Source organism: Moschus berezovskii, chromosome X (genome assembly GCF_049115385.1).
Source record: "Moschus berezovskii isolate FMDL1 chromosome X, NW_MosBer_1.0, whole genome shotgun sequence".
NCBI lineage: Eukaryota > Metazoa > Chordata > Mammalia > Artiodactyla > Moschidae > Moschus > Moschus berezovskii.
Genome location: NC_142488.1, coordinates 47,945,524 through 47,969,195, shown reverse-complemented (window position 1 = coordinate 47,969,195; position 23,672 = coordinate 47,945,524). Strand labels below are relative to the sequence as shown.

Genomic DNA, 23,672 nt, shown 5'->3' with positions numbered 1-23,672 from the left:
AAACATACGTACATACATATATACAGAAAACAGCGAGACATCTCATTCCAGAGTCTGGGCCCATTGAAATCATTCCTAGATCCACATCTGAACTATCCAGGCCCCATATCCTGCTCGTCCTCATCCTGAATCCCTCTCGGGGGACACCTTTGGGGACAGCTGTAGTGGCTGAGGACAGGGCCACAGTCTTTGTTCACGGAAAAGGCCAGGGGCATTGTTTTCATCCGCAGGTGCAAGGGAAAGCAAGTGGTCACCGTGGCGTGAGTGTTTAAGGATGTCACGCCCATGCCATCCAGTGCCTCGCGAGAGATCAGTGTGGAAGGTGATTCCGAGTCTCTTTTGTAAGTTCATCAATGGGTCCTTTCTTTGCTCCTTTAAAGTCTTCCTAGGTGTGTAACCTGAACAGGAGGGAACTCCAAAGGAAAGCAAATCCACATCCCAGGGATTTCCCACACTTGGAAGTATCTTAAGGACTCTTAGAACTGAGGAGTGGCAGTTTCAGACATTCTACTTACGCCAAGCTGTCCCAGGAAGTAGGCCAACATTCGAAATTGGTGAGAGAAACCAAACACACAGCAAACAACCCATGAACACCAAAGTCACCACCTTCCTATCAGGTAGGACCTGAGGTGGATCTTTCGCAGGCATTAAACATCAGGACTCATGGGACACTTACTTGGGGAAGATGTAGGGAAGAAGGAAGGAGGGCAGGGATTGGGACCAGCAAGTGGTGGAATCCCTACTCTTAGCATCACTTCACACCTTTCCCTGCCTTTGCCCGGGCTTACTATCCTGAACTGGGGCACACACCCACACACAGGATTGCATTCTTGAAAACATGACTGTGCTGGCCCCACCACACCCCCAACCCTGTGCACCATTCCACCAGGTCTCACCAGACCCGATGGTTGCCCTTCCTTCCTTGTTCCCTGTCCTTCCTCCTTGCCCCTTTTCTGTTTGTCTTTCCACTTCCAAGTTGGGCACTAGGGCATCACAGAATAGGCCTCTCTCTGGACGGGGTTCAGCCACTTGCCTACGTGGCGGAAGCTCTGCCCTGGCTGATGGCTCTTCTCTGGCTGATGGCTTTTAGGAGGCCACGGCTGGTTCCATCTGCCTACTTGGGACACAGTGCACTGGAGACCCCCTTCACACTTCCCCTCCACTGTGGTTCTTTCTTAGGCTTTCAGTTTGCTCTCCACTTTCAACTCCTTCCTTTCGGTTCTTCCCTGTGTCCTGAAGGCAGGGTTGGGCGGGTGCCTGGGAGCATCAACCCTGCCAACACTTTGAATTTTCCTGTGGGAGTGAGGGGCATTCCCTCACAACCATCCTTTAACTGCCATTGGAAATTATTACCTCATGCCTCTCGTGTGTGCCCTTCACCTCCCGCTTTAAACCTACAGTTCCCGGAGTCCTCCCTAGCCTTTCTGAGCCCCAGGCATCTGAACTTGGCCACGCCTCTCCTTTTGCCTTCTGGAGGCCCACCAGGCCTACTGCGTGGTTGGTTGGTTGGTTTGTCGGTCGGTCGGTCGGTCGGTCGGTCGGTCGGTCCAGAGCCCTGGAAGGCACTCAGGAGGGAGTACTCCTGACAAGGGGCTCCCTGGCAGCCTGTCCTTTGGTCTCCAGGCAGCTTGTGTTTCCCTGTCACTCCTTGTGTATGTTGTGTGAGAGACACAGTGAGGTGCCCTTGCACAGGGCCCAGAGGCAGGCAGCATTGGAGGTTGGAGCTTGGAGGTGGCATGGCCACTGTGGTGGTGAATTACTGCTTCCCACTCTGCCTTTCAGTTCCTCTTCTTAGCTGGCCTAGTGTCCTCAGTGTCCTTGCCCTTCTACTCTTTAGTTAAGGGGGAGGTACAGGTGTAGGAGAAAGCAGTAAGTAGTGTGATTCAGTTTCCACTCCTCCCCTGCATCATCGACATCTCCTCCCTTCTCTGGTGGTGGAGATCCCTGCCATCCTCCAGAAAAACCCCAATAACTAAACATAAATAAAACCGAAGGTGTTCCACAAGTTACTTGGCAATGAAACAGCAAGAGGAGCTCAAGGCTTGCAAAAACATCTCTTGACTTTGCATTCCTTACAGCTGTCATGCTTATGGGGTGAACCAGTAGGAGACTCCTGAAGTCTCGCCCTGCTCCCTTTAGGTTCCCAAGACCAAGGGTGTGAAGGGAACAATACACATTTCACTGTATATTTACAGGCTGTTGCCTCCATATTCCAGGAGCCTGGCTAGTCTGGTTTTTAAAATCATTTTCAATTTTTTACTTGTCATTGACCTATTCAATTTTTCTGTTTTCCTGTTTCAGTCTTGGTAGGTTGTACATTTCTAAGTATTTGTTCATTTCTTCTGGATTGTGTACTTCGTTCCCATATGTTTGCTTGTAGTAATCTTTTATGATTTTTTTATTTGTGTGGTTTCCATTGTAACTTCTTTTTTTTTAACTTTCTACTTTTATTTATTTGAACCCATTTTTTTCTTGAGGAGTCTGACCAGAGGTTTATTATTATTATTATTATTTTTATCTCCAGAGAACCAGCTTTTAGTTTCTTTCACTTTATTGTTTTCTTCATATATGCTCCGATATTTATGGTTTCTTTCCACTAACTTTGTTTTTTGGTTGTTCTTTTTCTAGTTGCATTAGGTATAAAGTTAGGTTATTTATTGTGGATATTTTTTCATAAACACTGATTATTTTTCATTGTTGTATCAGCTATTACTTTCCTTTTTGGCAAAATATCCAACTGATTTTCATAAAAATTACAGAGCACTTCACCTTGAAATTCATTTGGAACACTCTATCATCCATTCCAAGCATTAATTTAATATCCTATAAGTAATCCCTTCTCCATTAAGCCATTGAAAGAAGTTTACAGTGTTGAAATCCTCATTATCAGTTGCACTTGCTAAGGTATTTTACAGCTGATAAAACCTAAGAGCTGAGTCTTGAACTTTGTTTGCAACCTTAATGGAGATAACATTGTTATTCCTATGATCTATAATCCTCATACATTACTAAAGTCCATTCCTACTGGAAGTAAATTCTTTACCATAATGGATTTATCCAGTGTATTCTTTACTTTTTCAGCTAATGAAAGTATGTGCTCAATAGCTTTTTGCCTTTACTTGGGAGCGGAATCAATTTTCCGGACAGTAATGCCTCAGGGTTATACTGAGTGTCCTTATTCCTCACACATCATGTTGGCTGTTCTGGAAGACATACAGTTCCATACAGGTTTTACTTTGTTTTAGTATATAGATGATATGCTTTGCTCTCTTTCTCATGCCTCGTCACAGAAAGACAGCATCCACTTGCTAAAGCTTTTAACCTTAAAATGTCATAATGCTGCGAAAGAAAAACTGTGGTTTTCCCAAATCTGTTTGAGAAAGCTATCTTGAATGCTGCCTCTGAGGCTTGAATTCCTCAGAAAGGGTTTCTGATGTCAGAAAAAGGGTTTAAGCTAGATTTAGATAGACTTTATGTTGCCCTTATTTTTCTAAAACCTTGTACAATGCACCAACACCAAGGTTTTCTTTGGTTAGTTGTTGCTGATATTGGATTGCAGTTTCTCTCCTATGGCCAAATGTCCATATTTTTACTCAGCTGTAACAATTTGGACCCAGTTTTACAGGAGAACTGGATCATGAAGCTTTCAAGGCCTTAAGGTAGAATTTGATGAACCCACCTAAACTTGGGCATCCCAATTATCATATTCTTTTTTTCCTTTCTCTATATGAAAAGATTGGGGATGTCCGTGGGGTACTCACCTATAAACAGAGGATTCACCATAGATCCACAGGGTATTATAGCCAGCATCAGGATCCTGTGGCAAAGGGATACCCCATTTGTGTTAGAGTAATTACAGTCACTGCTTTTTTGGTGAACACCAATGAGAAAATTGTGAATTCTTCTTTAACCTTTTTTGTACCTCTTGCAGCTGAAGCACTCCTGAAATCTAATCAGACTCAACCTTTTCTCAAGTATCTGCTTCACCTCCCTTGAAGTCCTTTTGTTACCTGTCCTTCACCTAACCGTTTTACATTGTAAGAACATTAACCCAATTATTCTTCTCCCCTGCATCACCAATGTATTCCTTCACAACTGTTTGATCCCTGGATCAGGAAGATCCCCTGGAGAAGGGCACAGCAACCCACTCCAGTATCTTGCCTGGAGAATCCCATGAACAGAGGATCCTGGCTGGCTACAGTCCATAGGGTCGCACAGAGTCAGACATGACTCAAGCAGACTTAGCATGCATGTATGTCTTCCATTTAATTACATGTTTTTCCAGTTGCTTTTTGTAGTTCTTCCTTTTTCTTTATTTTGTAGTTCAATAATTTTCTTTAGTGGCATGCTTGCATTCCTTTCTCATTTGTTTTTGTGTATGTATCATAGTTTTTTGATATGTGCCTACCATGGGATTCATATGTGTTGATCTATTACTATATCTACTTGTTTTAAACAGGTAGTGCTTGAACGACAAGCAAGTACTAAAGGACTTAAATTTATTAATATTACTATCTTCGACTATATGTTATGTTTTTGATGTTACATTTTACATCTTTATGTTTGTCCCTTTACTTATTATTACAGTTATATTTGATTTTGCATTTTATTTTTACTTTTAATTTTAATACTGGCTGATTTAAGAGGTGGAATCTCAGTCTTTGCCATATATTTGCCTTTAGTAGTGGGATTTTTCATTTTGTCTAGGTACTTCTTGTTAAAGCCTTTTGTTTTCTACTTAAATAATACATGTTAACATTCTTGTAAGGTGGGTTTAATATAGAAGAAATCTTATTTATTTCTTCTCAGAGAAGTTCTTTATCTCTTCTTCAGTTCTAAATCATAATCTTGCTGGGTAGATAATCCTAGGTTGCAGGTTTTTTTTTTTTTTATTTTAGCACTTTAAATATTTCATGCCACTCCTTTCCACCTTGTAAAGTTTATGCAGCTGATAGCCTTATGAGGGGTTCCCTTGTATATAAATCTATTTTTTTCTCTTGCTACCTTTATAATTTTTTTTCTTTTTTTCCTTTTTAAAAACTTTTATTTTATATTGAAGTATAGTTGATTAACAATGTTGTGTTTCAGTTGGATAGCAAAGTGATTCATTTATATATAAACATGCAGTTATTATTTTCCATTTTCCCACATTTAGGATATTACAGAATATTCAGCAGCATTCCCTGTGCTATACAGTAGGTCCTTTTGGATTACCTATTTTATATATAGTAGTGTGTACATGGAGAAGGCAATGGCACCCCACTCCAGTACTCTTGCCTGGAAAATCCCATGGGCGGGGGAGCCTGGTGGACTACAGTCCATGGGGTTGCTAACAGTCAGACACAACTGAGCAACTTCACTTTCACTTTTCACTTTCATGCATTGGAGAAGGGAATGGCAACCCACTCCAGTGTTTTTGCCTGGAGAATCCCAGGGACGGGGGAGCCTGGTGGGCTGCCATCTATGGGGTCGCACAGAGTCGGACACGACTGATGCGACTTAGCAGCATCAGCAGCAGCAGCAGTGTGTACATGTCAGTCCCAAATGCCCAATATATCGTTGCCCTGCACCCTTCCCACCTGGTAACTATAATGTTGTTCTCTAAGTCTGTGAGTGTGTTTCTCTTTCATAAATAAGTTAATTTGTATCATTTTTTTTAAGATTCTGCATGTAAGCAATAATGCTAATATATATTTGTCTTTTTCAAGCTGACTTAACTTAGTATGATAATCTCCAGGTCTTGTTGCTTAAAATGGCATTATTTTGTACTTTTTAATGGCTAAGTAGTATCCCCTTGTATATGTGTACCACATCTTCTTTATCCATACCTCTGCTGGTGGACATTTAGGTTACTTCCATATCAGGGCTGCAAAGAACATTGTGTTGATGTATACTTTCGAACCATGTTTTTCTCTGGATATATGCCTAGGAGTGGAATTGCAGTAACATGTGTTGGCTCTGTTTTTAGTTTTTTGAGAAACTTCCATATTATTCTCTACTGTGGCTGAACCAATTTATATCCCCTCCAGGAGCGAAAGAAGGTTCCATTTTGAACACACCCTCTCCAGCATTTAATGATGTAGACTTTTTGATGATGGTCATTCTGACTGTTGTGAGATGATATGTCACTGTAGGTTTTTTTTTTTTAATTTATTGATTTTTAATTGGGGCATAATTGCTGTACAATATGGTGTTGGTTATTGCCATACATCAACATATTTCTGCCATAGGCCTACATATGTGCCCTTCCTCTTGAACCTCCCACTCACCTCCCACCCACCTCCCACCCTATACCACCCCTCTAGGTTGTCACAGAGCACCAGGTTTGAGTTTCCTGGGTCATACGGCAAATTCCCACTGGCTATCTATTTTACATATAGTAAAGTATATGTTTCAACGCTACTCTTTATTTGTCCTACCCTCTCCTTCCTCCTTTCTGTCCAACAGTCTGTTCTCTATGTCTGTGTCTTCATTGCTGCCATGAAAATATGTTCGTGAGTACCATATTTCTAGACTCCACATATATGTGTTAATGTACAGTATTTCTTTTTCACTTTCTGACTTACTTCACTCTGTATAATAAGCTCTGTGTCATCCACTTAATTAAAACTGACTCAAATACATTCCTTTAAGACTGAGTAATACTCCATTGTATATGTATGTACCACAGCTTCTTTGTCCATTCATTTGTCAGTAGACATCTAGGTTGCTTCCATGTCCTAGCTATTGTAAATAGTGCTGTGATGAGCACTGGGGTACATGTGTCATTTTGAATTATGGTTTCCTCAGTGTATATTCCCATTACTGGGACTGTTGGTTCATATGGTAGCTTTATGCTCAGTTTTGTTGGTGTGAAGTGATACCTCATTGTAGTTTTGATTTGCATTTCTCTAATAATGAGCACTGTTTAGCATCTTTTCATGCATTTATTAGCCATCTGTATGTCTTTGGATAAATGTCTGCTTATCCACTTAGGGATTTTGCCTACTTTTTGATTGAGTTGTTATCCTGGTATTGTTATCCTGCTTGAGCTGCTTGTATATTTTGGAGATTAATCCTTTGTCAGTTCTTTCATTTGCTATTCTCCTATTCTGAGGGTTGTGTTTTCACCTTGTTCATAGTTTCTTCTGCTGTGCAAAAGCTTTTAAGTATAATTAGGTCCGATTTGTTTATCTTTATTTTTATTTCCATTACTCTAGGAGGTGGGTCATAAAGGATCTTGCCATGATTTATGTCAAGGAATGTATGGCCTATGTTTTCCTCTAAGAGCTTCATAATTTCTGGCTTTATATTTAAGTCTTTAATCCAATTTGAGTTTATTTTTGTGTATGGTGTGAAATTAGGGAGTTCTAGTTTCATTTTTTTACATGTAGCTGTCCAGTTTTCCCAGAACCACTTATTGAAGAGGCTGTCTTTTCTCCATTGTATGATCTTGCCTCCTTTGTCAAAGATAAGGTGCCCATAAGTGTGTGTTTATCTCTGTGCTTTCTATCTTCTTCCATTGGTGTATATTTCTGTTTTTGTGCAAGTACCATACTGTCTTGATGACTGTAGCTTTGTAGTATAGTCTGAAGTCAAGAGAGTTGATTCCTTCAGCTCTGTTTTTCTTTGTCAAGATTTCTTTGGCTTTCTTGTTGTTATTCTTGTTGTTGTTCATTTGCTCAGTCTTGTCTGACTGTTGTTAACCCCATGAACTGAAGCATGCCTTGCTTTGTTTGGGGTCTTGTGTTTTTCCATACAAATTGTGAAAAAATTTGTTGTAGTTCTATTTTGGAATTCTTAGCCGTAGCAATCAGAGAAGAAAAAGAAGTAAGAGGAAGACAGATTGGAAAAGAAGTAAAATTCTCACTGTGTGCAGATGGCATACTACTATACATAGAAAATCCTAAATATGAAGGAAACCAAAAAATTACTAGATCTAACCAGTGAATGTAGTAAAGTCACTAGATACAAAATTAATGCACAGAAATCCCTTGTATTCCTATACACTAACAATGAAAAATCAGAAAGAGAAATTAAGGAAACAATCTAATTCACCATTTCTACAAGAGAATAAAATACCTAGGAATAAACCTACCTAAAGACCTGTATGCAGAAAACTATAAGATACTGATGAAAGATATAGAAGACAACACTAACAGATGGAAAGATACATCATGTTCTTGGATTGAAAGAATCAATATTGTAAAAATGACTATACTACTCAAAGCAATCTACAGATACAATGAAAACCCTATCAAATTATAAATGGTGTTTTTCTCATTGTAGTTTTGGTTTGCATTTCTCTGTTAGTGATGTTAAGTATCTTTTCTGTGCTTCTTGGCCATCTGTATGTGTTCTTTGCAGAAATATCTATTTAGGTCATCTGCTCTTTTTTTTTTTTTTTTACTGAGTTGTGTGTGTATGAGATTTATTGAGCCGCATGACCTCTTTGTAAATTTTAGAGAATAATCCCTGTTAGTTGCTTCATTTGCAAATATTTCTCCCATTCTTTGGTTTTCCTTTGCAGTTTTTTAATGATTTCCTTATCTGTGCAAAAGTTCATGAGTTTAATGAGGTCCAAATTGTTTCATTTTTCTTTTTCTAGGAGGTGGGTTCACCAAGATATTACTGCAGTTTATGTCAAAGAGTGTTTTGCTTGGGTTTGCTTGTAAGAGTTTTATAATATTCCACCCAACCTTTAGGTCTTTCATTCATTTTATTTTCGTATAAGGTGTTAGTGAGTGTTCTAATTTCATTATTTTACATGTAGCTGTTCAGTTTTTCCAGCACTTATTGAAGAGATTGTCTTTTCTGCATTGGATATTCTTAATCTCCTTTGTCATAGATTAATTGGCCATAGATGTGCGAGTTTATTTTCAGCTTTCTGTCTGTTCCATTAATCTATTTTTCTGTTTCTATGTCAATACCATACTCTTTTGATAGCTGTAGCTTTGTAGTAGAGTCTGAAGTCAGGGAGCTTGATTTCCTCCAGCTCTGATTTTCATTCTTAAGATTACTTTGGCTTTTCAGAGTCTTTCATATCTCCATACAAATTTTAATGATTTTATTCCAGTTCTGTGAAAAATGCCATTGATAATTTGATAGGGATTGCAATGATTCTGTAGATTGTTTGGGGTAGTATATTTTGACAATATTGATTTTTCTGATTCAGGAGCATGGTATATCTTTTCATTTGTTTGTGTCATCTTTAGTTTCTTTCATTGGGATCTTATAGTTTTCATAGTACTGGCCTTTGCCTCATTAGATTGGTTTAATCCTAGACATTTTACTGTTTTTGATGTGATGGTAAATGGGGTTGTTTCTTTTATTTCTCTGTCTGATCTTTCATTGTTAGTGTATAGAAAAGCAACAGATTTGTCTGTATTAATTTTAAATCCTGCAGCTTTACTTAGTTCACTGGTGAACTCCACTAGTTTTCTGGTGTCATCTTTTGGGATTTTCTATGTATAGTTTAAGCCTTCAACAAACAGTGACAGTTTTACTTCTGATTTTCCAATTTGCAATGCTTTTATTTCTTCTTTTTCTCTGATTTCCTTGGCAAGGACTTCCAAAACTCTGTTGAATAAAACTGGTGAGGGTGGTCATCCTTGTCTTGTCCCTCATCTTAGAGGAAATGCTTTCAGCTTTTCACCATTGAATATGATGTTAGCTGTAGGTTTGTCATACATGGCCTTTATTATGTTGAGGTAGGTTTCCTCTATGTCCACTTTCTAGAGAATTTACCATAATTGGGTGTTGAATTTTGTCAAAAGGTTTTTCTCTATCTAATTGCATGATCATATGGTTTTTGCTTTTCAATTTATTGATACCGTATATCACACTGGTTGATTTACAAATACTGAAAAATCTTTGTATCCCTGAAGAAAATTCTACTTCATCATGGTGTTTGAGTATTATAATGTATTGTTGGATTTGGAGTGCCAGTATTTTGTTGAGAATCTTTGCATCCATATTCATCACTGATATTGGCCTGTGATTATCTCTTTTGTGTTCTCTTTGTCTCGTGTTGATATCAGGGTGATGGTGGCCTCATAGAATGAATTTGGAAGTTTTACTTGTTTTCAAATTTTTGGAATAGTTTCAGATGGGTAGGCGTTAACTCTTCCATAAATGTTTGATAGAATTAACCTCTGAAGCCACTTTTGTTCATTGGAAGTTTTGAAGTCACAATTTCAATATCAGTACTTGTGATTGGTCTGTTCATATTTTCTAGTTCTTCTTGGTTCTGTCTTGGGAGAGTGTACCTTTCTAAGAATCTGTCCATTTTTTCCTGGTTGTCCATTTTATTGACTCATAGTTACTTGTAGTATCTCTTATGATCCTTTGTATTTCTGTGATATCCATTGTAGCTTCTCCTTTTTCATTTCTAATGTTACTGATTTGAGCCCTCTTCCTCTTTTCTTGATGAATCTGGCTATAGGTTTATCAGTTTTGTTTATCTTTTCAGAGTCAGATTGTAGTTTCATTGATCTTTTCTATTGTTTTCTCCATCCCTATTTCTTTGATCTCTTCTCTAATCTTTATGATTTCTTTCCTTTTACTATTTTGGGGTTTTGTTTTGTTTTTTCTCTTCCCCTGGTATCTTTAGGCATAAGGTTAGGTTGTTTATTTGAGATTTTTCTTGTTTCCTGAAGTAAGGTTGTATTTCTATAAACTTCCCTGTTAGAAATGCTTTGCCATATCCCATCTGTTTTGGATCATTGTGCTTTCATTTTCTTTTGTCTCTGTGTATTTAAAAAAAAAATTCCTTTGATTTCTTTAGTGATCCATTGGTTGTTTAGTAGTATATTGCTTCCCCTCCATGTATTTGTAGCTTTTACTGTTTCTTTTTCCTTGCAGTTAATTTATAATCTCAATAATTCTGTGATCATAAAAAGATTCTTGATAAGATTTCAATTTTCCCAGAGTCTAAAACCCTTTTCTTTACATCTGTGTCTCCTTTGCTGCCTTGTAAGTAGGATCATCGGTACCACCCTTTTAGATTTCATATATATGTGTTAATATATGGTATTTGTCTTTCTCTTTCTGACTCTTTTCACTCTGTATAATAGGCTCTAGGTTCATCCACCTCATTAGAATTAACTCAAATGAATTCAATTTTATAGCTAAGAAATATTCCATTGTGTATATGTACCACAGCTTCCTTATCTATTCATCTGCCAGTGGACATCTAGGTTACTTGCATGTCCTAGCTTTTGTAAATAGTGCTGGAATGAACATTGGGGCACATATGTCTTTTTCAATTCTGGTTTCCTCAGGGTATACTCCCAGTAGTGGAATTGCTAGGTCATATGGTAGTTTTATTCCTATTTTTTTTAAAGGAATCTCCATACTGTTCTCCATAGTGATTTTATCAGTTTGCATTGCCACCAACAGTGTAAAAGTGTTCCCTTTTCTCCACACCCTCTCCATCATTTATTGTTTATAGACTTTTTGATTATGGCCATTCAGGCCAGTGTGAGATGATTCCTCATTGTGGTTTTGATTTGCATTTCTCTAATAATGAGTGTTGTTGAGCATCTTTTCATGTGTTTATTAGCCATCTGTGTGTACTCTTTGGAGACATGTCTGTTTAGGTCTTCTGCTCACCTTTTGATTGGGTTGTTCATTTTTCTGGAATTGAGCTGCAGGAGTTGCTTGTATATTTTGGAGATTAATTCTTTGTCAGTTGTTTCATTTGCTATTATTGTCTCCTATTCTGAGGGCTGTCTTTTCACCTTGCTTATAGTTTCCCTCTTTGTGCAAAAGCTCAGTGGTAGAAGGAGTGTGGGATGATTTGAGAGAACAGCATTGAAACATAGACATTACAATATGTAAAATATATGACCAGTGAGAGTTTGATGTGTGAAGCAGGGCACCCTAAGCTGGTGCTCTGTGACAACCTGGAAGGATAGGGTTGGAAGGGAGATGGAGGCCGGTTCAAAATGTTGGAGACACATGTATACCTATGGCTAATTACTACTGATATATGGAAAAACCATCACACTATTTTTATTACCCTATATATAAAATAATTAAATAAATGTTTTTAAATGATTTCAATTTTCTTAAATTTACCAATGCTTGATTTGGGTCCCAAGATGTGATCTATCCAGGAGCATGTTCTGTGTACAATTGAGAAGAAAGTGTATCCCTCTGCTTTTAGATGTAATGTCCTATAAATATCAATTAAGTACATCTGATCTAATATGTTATTTAAAGCCTTTGTTTCCTTATTGATCTTCTGTGTGGCTGATCTTCCATTGATAAAAGTGGGATATTAAAGACAAAAATGCCACTATCAGTGTGTTACTGTTGACTTCTTGTTTAATGGCTGTTTTTGCCTCATACATTGGGATTCTATGTTGGGTACATGTGTGCATGCTCAGTTGCTTCAGTCATGTCTGACTCATCGTGATTCTATGGACTGTAGGCTGCCAGGTTCCTCTGTCCATGGGATTCTCCAGGTAGGAATACTGGAGTGGGTTGCCATGCCTTTCTCCTGGGGATCTCTCCCACCCAGGGATCAAATTCAGGTCTCCTGCGTCTTCTGCATTGCAGGTGGATCTTTATGTTGAGCCACTGGGTAAGCCCATGTTGGTTGCATATATGTTTTCAATTTACAATCTTCTTGAATTGACCCCTTGATTTTTATGTAGTTTCCTTCTTTGTTTCTTATAACAGTTTATTTTAAGGTCTATTTTGTCTTATGACAGCATATATATGGGTCTTGTTTTTGTATCTATTCAGTCAATCTGTGTATTTTCATGGAACATTTAATCTATTTATTTACATTAAAGTATTGATATGTATGTTTCTATCACCCTTTTGTTAATATATATGTTTGCATTGCCATTTTGTTAGTTTTGTTAATTTTTTTTCATTTTTTTTGTAGGTCTTTTTCTTCCCTTCCTCTTTTGTTCTCTTCTGTTTTGATTTGATGATTAAACTTAGTTTTGTGTTTAGAGTGTTTGTTTTCTTTTTTGTATATATATCTAGTGTGGATTTTCAGTTTGTGGTTACCGTGAAGTATTAATATAGCAGTCTGTATATAAACGGGATTGTTTTAAATTATTGATCTTTAATTTATTTTTTAATTGAAGGATAATTGCTTTACAGTATTGTGTTGGTTTCGAACATACAACAATGCAAATGAGACTTAACTATATATATATATATATATATATATATATATATATATATATATAAAACTTCTGCAGTGCAGAAGATGCAGGAGACCCTGATTTGATCCCTGGATGTGGGAGATCCCCTGTAGAAAGTCATGGTAACCCACTCCTGGAGAATCCCATGGACAGAGGAGCCTGGCAAGCTACAGTCCATAGGATTGCAAAGAGTCAGACATGACTGAAGCAATATGTGTGTGTGTGTGTGTGTGTATAATCTCTTAGCTTCCCTCCAACCCCATCCCACTGCTGCAAGTCATCACAGTGCCAGACTGGGCTCCCTGTGTTATATAGTAACTTCCCATTAGCTATCTGTTTTACACATGGTATTGCATATGTGTCAATGCTACTTTCTCAATTTGTCCTATTGTCTCCCTCCCCCACTGTGTCCACAAGTCTGTTTGCTACATCTGTGTCTCGATTCCTTCCATGCAGATAGGTTCATCAGTACTGTTTTCTATATTCTACATGTATGCTTTACTCTATGATATTTGTTTTTTGTTTTTTCTTTCTGACTTACTTCATTCTGTGTAACAGGCTATATGTTCCCCCATCTTAGTTCAATTGATTCACATTTATTCCTTTTAATGGTTGAGTGATATTCCACTGTATATATGTACCACAACTTCTTTATCAATTCATCTATCAAATTACATCTGCATTACTTTACAATAGTCTTGACTATTGTAAATAGTGCTGCAATAAACACTAGGGTGCATTTGTCTGTTTGAATTGTGGTTTTCTCAGGGTTTTCTGAGTCATATGATAGTTTTCTAAGGAACTCACATACTGTTTTCCATTGTGGCTGTATCAGTTTATATTCTTACAAACATTACAAGAGTGTTCCCTTTTCTCCACATATTCGCATTTATTATTTGTAGATTTTTTTTAATCATGGTCATTTTGTTTGTGTTTTAATTTTAAATGCATTTCCAGTATCCTACATTTTTACTCTCCTCACAATTGCTTGTTTTTATATCATATTTTTGTGTAGTTAATTTCCTACCTTTATTCTTGTCTTTATCCATCAACTTTTTTATTTGTGATGGTCTTGTTTTTTGTAGTGGACTTTTCTTTTCTACTTACAGAATTTCCTTTAGCATTTGTTGCAAACTTAGTCTGGTGTTGCTGAATTCTCTTAACTTTTTCTTGTCTATAAACTTTTGAGTTCTCTGTTGCATCTTAATATGAGCCTTGCTAGGTAGAGTATTCTTGGTTGGTAGGTTCTTCCCTTTCATCACTTTAAATATACCATGCCATTCCCTTCCGACCTGCAAAGTTTCTACTGGGAAATCAGCTGATTACCTTATGGAGTTCCCTGGTATGATATTTGTTGCTTTTAATTTCTTTGTTTTTTTAATTTTTGTCAGTTTGATTAAAATGTAACTCTCTGTTCCTCCTTGAGTTTATCATGCCTGAGATTCTCTGTGCTTCTTGTACTTGGGTAACTATTTCCTTTCCCATGTGGGGAAAGTTTTCAGCTATTATCTCTCCAAGTATTTTTTTCAAGTTATTTCTCTCTCTGTTCTCCTTCTGGGATCCCTATAATGCAAGTGTTCATACATTTAATGTTGTCCTAGACAACATTTTTTTCTCATTCTTTATTCTGTTCCACAGCAGTCATTTCCACCATTCTATTTTCCAGCTCGCTGCTTTTCTGTTCTTCTCCCTCAGTTCTTTTGATATTGATTCTTTCTAGTGTATTTTTACTAGTGTATTTTTAATTTAACTATTGTATTGTTCATCTCTTTCTTTTTCATTTATTTTTTATTGAAGGATAATTGCTTTACAGAATTTTGTTGCTTTCTGTCAAACCTCAGCATGAATCAGCCATAGGTATACATTTATTCCCTCCCTTTTGAAACTTCCTCCCACCTCCCTCCCCATCTCACCCCTCTAGGTTGATACCGAGCCCATGTTTGAGTTTCCTGAGCCATACAGCAAATTCCTGTTGGATATCTCTTTTACATATGGTAATGTAAGTTTCCATGTTACTCTTTCCATACATCTCAGCCTCTCCTCCCCTCTCCCCATGTCCATAAGTCTATTCTCTATGTCTGTTTCTCCACTGTTGCCCTGTAAATAAATGCTTCAGTACCATTTTTCTAGATTCCCTGTATATGTGTTAGAATACGGTATTTTTCTTTCTCTTTCTGACTCACTTCACTATGTTCCAGGTTCACCCATCTCATTAGAACTGACTCAAATGTATTCTTTTTTATGGCTGAGTAATATTCCAGTGTGCATATATACCACAGCTTCTTTATCCATCATCTGTTGATGGACATCTAGGTTGTTTCCATGTTCTGCTGCTGCTGCTGCTAAGTCACTTCAGTCGTGTCCGACTCTGTGTGACCCCATAGACGGAAGCCCACCAGGCTCCCCTGTCCCTGGGATTCTCCAGGCAAGAACACTGGAGTGGGTTGCCATTTCCTTCTCCAATGTGTGAAAGTGAAAAATGAAAGTGAAGTCGTTCAGTCGTGTCCGACCCTCAGCGACCCCATGGACTGAAGACTACCAGGCTCCTCCATCCATGGGATTTTCTAGGCAAGAGTACTGGAGTGGCTTGCCATTGCCTTCTCCTAATATGCACCTAAATACCCATAAATCTCAACTGACGCTTATCTGTAATTATTTTTAACGGGTACATAATTCCCAAGATAATAACAATGGTAAGCTCCTCTTTTGGTCCCATTGATTAACTGAATGAAATACATAGGATTTTACAATTCTAACAGTCTGTCACCAGAATTACACTACTTATCAATATCATACCAATTACTGGGGAAACACAGACCAGAACAACAGAACTACAATACTTTAAGAAAAAAAAGAAAGGAAAAAAAGAAGAAAAAGAAAAGATACTGAATTAGTATTTTGGCCAGAGTAACAGGCACACTATTTCAGAACCAGAGCCTCCTACTTTGAAAGACAAACATGTTAAATTTCAATGTTCTGTTGCTAAAGGTACTTCCCAAAAGACAGAGATATATACATAATGAAAATAGGGTGATGAATTAGAACAATTAGGGTGAGTATCCTTAGAAAAGTTTCAGGAAGTCAGCTTGTACTACCTCTGACCTCTTAGTCAATGAATGCCATATGGATCCAAGATCCTGGAAAGAGACTCAGTGAGAGTAGACTAGGACAGTTCTTGCCAAGTTTGATGCAATGAATGACTTCAAAGAATATGAAAATACTTAAATAGTGACTTTTGTTGTTATCTTTATCCCACCAATGTCCTCCAAATCCTACCATTTACTTAATATACCTCAGGCCAATTATTGTTTTTCTTGAAAATTGCTAGGCTTTAGCAACTCACAGCATTTATAACATTTATTTTGGCTATTAATCAGCAGTTATTTGGTGCTATCTCTTATACTATTTAATTCAATTGTTATATAAATCTTTGATTTCAGAGTTCATGCCTGGGAACTTACGTCTTAGCATGATGGGTACACAAGGACTTGAGAATCTTTAATGGTATGCTAAATCACTAAAACAACATTTTACAAGTCATGTATTTATTACGTGGTGCTAGACAGTGTTCAAAACAGTAGAGATTCCAGGTGAACTAAGTCTTGGTCCCTGCCCCAAGTGCACGTTCTAATCACAGTCGCAGAACAGTAGACAAAGAATCACTAAGTTGATAAAGTTATAATCACGTGTACATGCTTCTGGCTTAGCATCAAATCCATATGAAGCTCACTGAATAATTCAATTTTCAAGTTAGCAAGTACTTTAGGCTCCTTTAATGTATTTAAGAATTTGTTAAATTCCGGAAACTTGTTAAAATGCATATTATGACTAAAGGCCTGAGGAGGAGCCGATGATCCTGTATTTCTAATAAGCTCCTAGGTAATAGCTGAAGCTGTTGGGTCATGGAGCGAACTGTAACTAGCAAGGAGTGACAGAACATGTGACCAATTCATTCACCTTAGAACTGAGTTAACTGAATATAAGGAAACTAATCAACCTAAGGCGACACAGGATATAATAGTAAATGGCTGTCTTGGATGAGGTGTCTTAGGTTGATGCAGTGATAACTTTAAAATATCTAACAAGATGACTCTCTGCCTAATCAACACAAAATCTGGTTAAGAAAGAGAGCTGGCTTCATAAGTGGTCCTAATGACTACCACCTTATAACCAGGAACAATGTCTTCTAACACCTTCCCATCTTTCCCAGTTTAAGTGGTTTCAACGAGGTCACTTTGTTTCCTGACTTACCTGAAGTCTCTGAAGGAAGCTCAGAAGTTTGACTAGATGGTTAAATAGTGCTGCAGTGAACAATGGGATACATGTGTCTCTTTCAATTTTGGTTTCCTCAGGGTATATGCCTAGTAGTGGGATTGCTGGGTCATATGGTGGTTTTATTCCTAGTTTTTTACGGAATCTCCATGCCATCTTCCATAGTGTCTGTATCAATTTACATTCCCACCAACAGTACAAGAGTGTCACTTTTCTCCACACCCTTTTCAGCATTTACTGTTTGTAGACTTTTTGATGAGGGCCATTATGACCAGTGTGTAGACTTTTTGATGAGGGCCATTCTGACCAGTGTGAGGTGATATCTCATTGTAGTTTTGATTTGCATTTCTCTAATAATGAGCAATGTTGAACATCTTTTCATGTGTTTGTTAGCCATCTGTATGTCTTCTTTGGAGAGATGTCTGTTTAGGTCTTTTTCCCACTTTTTGATTGGGTTGTTTGTTTTACTGGTATTGAGTTGTATGAGCTGCTTGTATATTTTGGAAATTAATCCTTTGTTAGTTGTTTCATTTGCTATTATTTTCTCCCATTCTGAAGGTTGTCTTTTCACTTTGCTTATAGTTTCCTTTGTTTGTTTGTAGTCCTTCTGCATCTTTGTTAAACATTTTTTTCATCTTCACAATCTGTACCTCCATTCTTTTCCTGAGATTTTGGATTATCTTCACTATCATTACTTTAAATTGTTTTTCAGCATATTGCCTATTTCCACTTCATTTAGTTGTTCTTCTGGGGTTTTATCTTGTTCCTTCATTTGGGATATATTTTTTCATCTCTTTTTTTCTAACTTTCTGTGATTTCAGTTTCTTTTCTGCAAACTGTTGGATTGTAGTTCTTGGTTCTGTTGTCTGTATTCTGTTGGATGAGGCTGTCTAAGGGACTTTTGCAGGCTTCTTGATGAGAGGATCTGGTTCCTTCCTGCTGGTGGTTGGAGCTGATTCCTGTCTCTCTGGTGGGAAGGACTCTGCTCAGGAAAGCTTTACCCAGCCTGTGAGCTGATATGTGGGACTCTGTTCCCTCCCTGTTGGTTGTTTGGCCTGAGACATCCCAGCACTGAAGCCTACAGGCTGTTAGGTGAGGCTAGGTCTTGAGTAGAAAATGGTGTTCTGCAGAAAGGCTTGTACCAATGAGTACTTTCCAGAACTGTTGTCTACCAGTGTCTTTGTCCCTTCAGTAAGCCACAGCCACCCCCAGCTCCACAGCAGACCCTCCGATACTAACAGGTAGGTGTGATCTAGTCTCTTATGAGGTCACTGATTTTTTCCCATGTGTTCTGATGCTCACAGGGTCTTGTTTTCCCCCTCCAATAGTTCAGTTTTTCTTTCTACCTGTCCCGTGGAATTCCTGTGATCACTCTCACTGTCCATCAAAGCCAGATTCTCTGGGATCTCCTTCTCTTGTTGACAGAACCCCAGGTTGGGAATCCTGATGTGAGGCTCAGGACTTTCACTCTGTCTCATTGCCACTTCTGTTTTGTCTTTGGATACCGGGTACCAATTTTTGTTAGATTCCTGTGTTTTTTTGTTGATTCTTCTTTAGCAATTAGCTGTGATCTTCATGTTTTAATAAGAAAGCGTTGCTTATGTCCTTCTACTCTGTCATTTTGTCAGCCATCTGTATAGCCTTTATCAAGGCACTTCAGCAGTACATATGAGGCTTGTCTTAGGCACTATATGATGAACAGACCACACTGGCTGCCAGAATTTCATAATGTACATAAAGGTTTTAATTGGGTTAAGTCCTGTATATAGGTCATCCAGATAGTCCCAGAAACATATTATGCTCACAAGACCATATCCTTGGAGGAGCTTCTAGTGGAGGGATGACAAGTGGATGCATATTCCAGGGATAGGGAGAAAGAAAGGGGCTCCAGCAAGATCTTCCAACAGTTTAATCCACTCCATGGCCTAGAATTATTTATCTTTAACTAGCCATTTTAATCATGACTGTGTCTTGCTGTGGGTCTGTTTGGGTTCAACTTTTGTTTTCCTATACCTGAATATTTTTCCTTTTCCAGGTTTGGGAAATTTTCTGCTATAATTTTATTAAATGCATTTTTACCTCCTTATCTATCTCTTCTCTTTCTGGGACCCCTAAAGTGCAGGAGTTTATATGCTTGATGTTATCCCCCAAATCTCTTAATCAGTTTCCATTTTTTAACATTTGTTTTTCTTTTTCCTGTTGTGCTGCTGATTTCTATTCTATCTTTCGATAGAATGCATTCTTCTGTATCACCTAGTTTGCTATTCATTCCTTCTAGTGTGCTTTTTACTTATTTCATTTTTACTTCTTTAAAAAAATAATTTTATTTATTTATTTTTGTTTGTGCTAAGTCTTCATTGCTTTATAGGCTCTTCTCTAGTTGTGGTGAGTGGGGGCTACTCTAGTTTTGGTGCACAGGCTTCTCATTTTCATGGCCTCTCTTGTTGCAGAGCATGGGTTCTAGGGTGCCTGGGCTTCAGTAGTTGCAGCATGTGGGCTCAACAGTTGTAGCTCTGGTTTCTAGAGCACAAGCTCAGTGGTTGTGGCATGCAGGCTCAGTCGTCCTGCAGCATGTGGGATCCTCCCAGACCAGGGATCAAACCCATGTCTTCTTCATTGGCAGGTGGATACTTTACCACTGAGTCACCAGGGAAACCTTATTCTTTACTTCTGACTGATTTTATATATATATATTTTTTTTTTTTTCTGCTTCGTTGTTAAAATTTTCATTGTGCTCATCTATTCTCTTACATAATTTAGTTAGCATTGTTATTATGAATGCTTTGAATTCTTTATCTAGTAAATTGTTCATTTCTGTGGTTCCTTGGTTCATTTCTGTGTTCATTGGTTCCTTTTTTTCCTTTTTTTTCTTTTTCAATTGAGAAAAATTCCTCTGCCTTCTCAATTTGCATATTCTCTGTCTCTATGAAATTAAGTAAACAATTATCTTGAATGCATGTCCTTATGAGTCTATGTGTACCCAGTGACTTTGGTGATAGACCTAGATTTAATGTGAACACAAGTCACATCTTTCCTCAGGGTGTGCTAGCATCTCTCATCATGGTAGAAGATGGGTCTGGAGAGTCAGAGGCTAGGGCAGAAGGCAAATGTGAGGAGGGACTTTACCTCTGTTCAGTGACTGTTGCCACCCTATTGGGGGTTGGATCAGATCTCAAGTTGCTGGAACAGAAGCCCTGAGGGTTGAGTCTGAAGTACCTCAGTTCCCTTGAAGTGTGTATTCTTCTGCTTTCCATCACAGGCTCCCTTAACCCCAGAGAAGAGCAGTGCTGGGGCAAGAGGTAATGGTGTGAGTCCTGAACAAGGGTCAGGGCACAGAGTATGGTATGACAGTCTGGCAGGTTTCAGAGATCTGATCTTCCTGTGATGTGCTGCTTGTGCTATCAACCACAATGGCTGACCAGTCCCTGCTCAGACACGCTTAGAGTCTGAGTCACTGTGGCATCTTAGAGCTGAGCTCATTCTTCATTTCTGACTACTTTTGCTTTAGTGGGGGAGCTTCAGTCTGAGGCAAATGGGACTAGAGTGTTTGCTTGATTCAGGCTGGGGCACACACCAGATTGGTCACAGGAAATGAGTCAACGACCTGTGTGGTTTCAATTCAACCTTTCCTGCCCGTGTTTTGGAGTAAGCAAGCATTCAAGTGCTCATCACAAAGACAGTCAAGGCTTCCCACAGCCCTCTTGTTAGTCCCACTGAACCTCCAATCAGCCAATGGGGCGCTTCTATTTGTCAGACTCCAGGGGTGGGTCATCCAATATGTTGCTCAAACTACGCACTCTCCAGTGAATGTCTATGCCTGTATAGTCTCCCTTTTCCTCTGAATCTTCTCCCAGAGGCACAAGTCCTAATATGATCATTTCTTTTCCCTTCCTACCCAATTCTTCATGTGTCTTTCTTACAACCTTGATTGTACAGGAGTCTTTGCTAGTCTTCAGTTAGTTTTCAGTGAGAATTTTTTCCACTGGTAGATGTATTTTTGATATGTTCATGGGGAGAGGGCCACATCCTCCTACTCTGCCATCTTGATTTGAGTCCTTAAAACACTTTTATATATAACACAAAAATACAAATAACTTGATAGTAAAATATTCAAGGAACAGACAGTTCTTTAACTTCCTTATTAATCATGGAAGTACAATTTAAGATACCATTTTTAGCGCATCACATTTACAACAATAAAAAATCTATGTAATCTGTTTAAGGGAGGATGTAGTGATAGATACACTGGTTATAAGAGTGTGTATTTTTATATTAGCAGCATTAAAACCTTAAAGTGTATACTCTTTGACACATAATTTACTTATGGAATCTATGGGAAAATTCTTACATATGGACAAATATGCTTTTTTATTATAAAGAAAAATTTCAAAGATATAAATACCTTTTGAGAGAGGAATGACTATTCTGTCATGCAGTATAATATTGTGAGCTGTTGAAATATGTAGATAGATCTATTTTGATAAAAAAAATTCTTTGATATTTTATTAAGTGGATTGAGAAGATGAGTTGACTCACTGGAGAAGAGTCTGATGCTGGGAGGGATTGGGGGTGGGAGGAGACGGGGACGACAGAGAATGAGATGGCTGGATGGCATCACCGACTCGTTGGACATGTGTTTGAGTGAGCTCCGGGAGTTGGTGATGGACAGGGAGGCCTGGCGTGCTGTGATTCATGGGGTCGCAAAGAGTCGGACACGACTGAGCTGAACTGAACTGAACTGAAAGTGAATTAAAACAAATTGCAGAATGAACTAATTTATATTCAAACTCTGTCTAAAATTTTATATTACTGTAAGTACTATCTGTATGAACATTTAAATGCATAGGAAAGGATTTAGAATGTAAGTACTATCTGTATGAACATTTAAATGCATAGGAAAGGATTTAGAAAGAACTGATACCTGTGATTTTTTTTTAGAAATAGAGTTGAAGAAAAGTAGAAGTTTGGCAACAAGGATAATTTTGTCTATGTTGTTTGAATTATATGCTGTTCAATTATAAACATGTATTATTTCTGTAAATAAATACAGATTTTCTGAAGAATAAAAGAACGTGTTGATGGGTAATGGGGTCAGAATGGGGCCAGTTGATCAATTATGGCAATCTAGAAAAATAAGAAATACAGAGCTAGACATCCTAGAACTTTTCTCAGGGAAAAATGCCTTGGGTAATGGAAACATCTGGTCTATGTGTCAGATAAATCTTCGTTGTGCAGGCAAGTTTACACCAGGTATAAATAAGATGCCCGTTTTCAACATCTTATGACTTTGATTTAATGTTTATGAAAAAATACACTAATAATTTTGCTTCCCTTATAATCTGCCTAGAAGGAAAAGTGGGGTGTTAGCTTCTCAAGAGACATATCTAATCTGTATGATTATTGCATTTCTCAATATAAATGAATAAATTGTCCTTTTTTATATCTTTCAGTCTTATAATCAGCGAAGTTTCACCTCCTGAATTTGGATGGATTCTGGGACATGACCAGTATCAAGCTGTAGATCTCTAAAATTGAAGACCCCAGCCTGCATTGTGGTGACCTCACCAAAGCAAATAATGCCTGTGAGGTGGTCCTGCAGCAGCCAGTCAATGCTCTCTTTTGGTGACACTCAGTCTTTGCTGTATAACTTTAAATTCTTATAAATCCATTAAGTTTCCAATAAAGTTTTTCTCCCATTTGCTGTTAGTTCTATATGACTACAATCTAGTAAAGTGTGAATTTTCAGTAAAGGTTTCATAGTAATTCCAAGCATCAGTAAAATTTGTATCAAAGTATGACCTTCTTCCTCAGAGTTACCATTCACTCATTCTTTATAGTGTGAAAATACCAGAAGAATGGGGGGGGGAGGGGATTGAGGGGAAATATGAAAAATAATTAAATTCCCAGCACATTCTCTTTACTGTCAACTTTTCTATGGTATCTTATCTATTCTATGGTATTCTTTATTCTTCTACATCTTAACTGCTTTTTTGGTCAAGATGGCTGCTGTTCTTTTTATTTGCTATTTTCCAAGTTACTTCTAAAACACTCAGTATTAAACAAATAGGTTATCTTAATTAAAAACATTAATAAAAAATTATGATAAAAATAAAAGAAAAACGGGAAAATTTCAGTCAGCAATTTTTAGTATTTTCACATTGTTCATGTATTTTTCATAAATCATAGAAAAATTTAAAGTTACAGTTTGGGAGATCTTTATGTACATTAAATAATATAGAAATGATACAATAATTA

At 37.8% G+C, this 23,672-nt stretch overlaps 1 protein-coding gene across 6 annotated transcripts in view; it reads left to right on the top strand.

Moving 5' to 3' along the window:
- Positions 1-23,115, top strand: part of NBDY (negative regulator of P-body association) — a 66,762-nt gene extending 43,647 nt beyond the window's left edge. For 5 of the 6 annotated variants that reach the window (XR_016036862.1, XR_016036863.1, XR_008687456.2 and 2 more), the window contains one exon: positions 22,868-23,115. The gene's annotated coding sequence lies outside the window, so the exon portion shown is untranslated. Of the gene's footprint in view, positions 1-230; positions 1,413-22,867 lie in introns of those variants that run through there. The other variant, XR_016036866.1, reaches the window with a different exon arrangement.
- Positions 23,116-23,672: the final 557 nt, after the last annotated feature.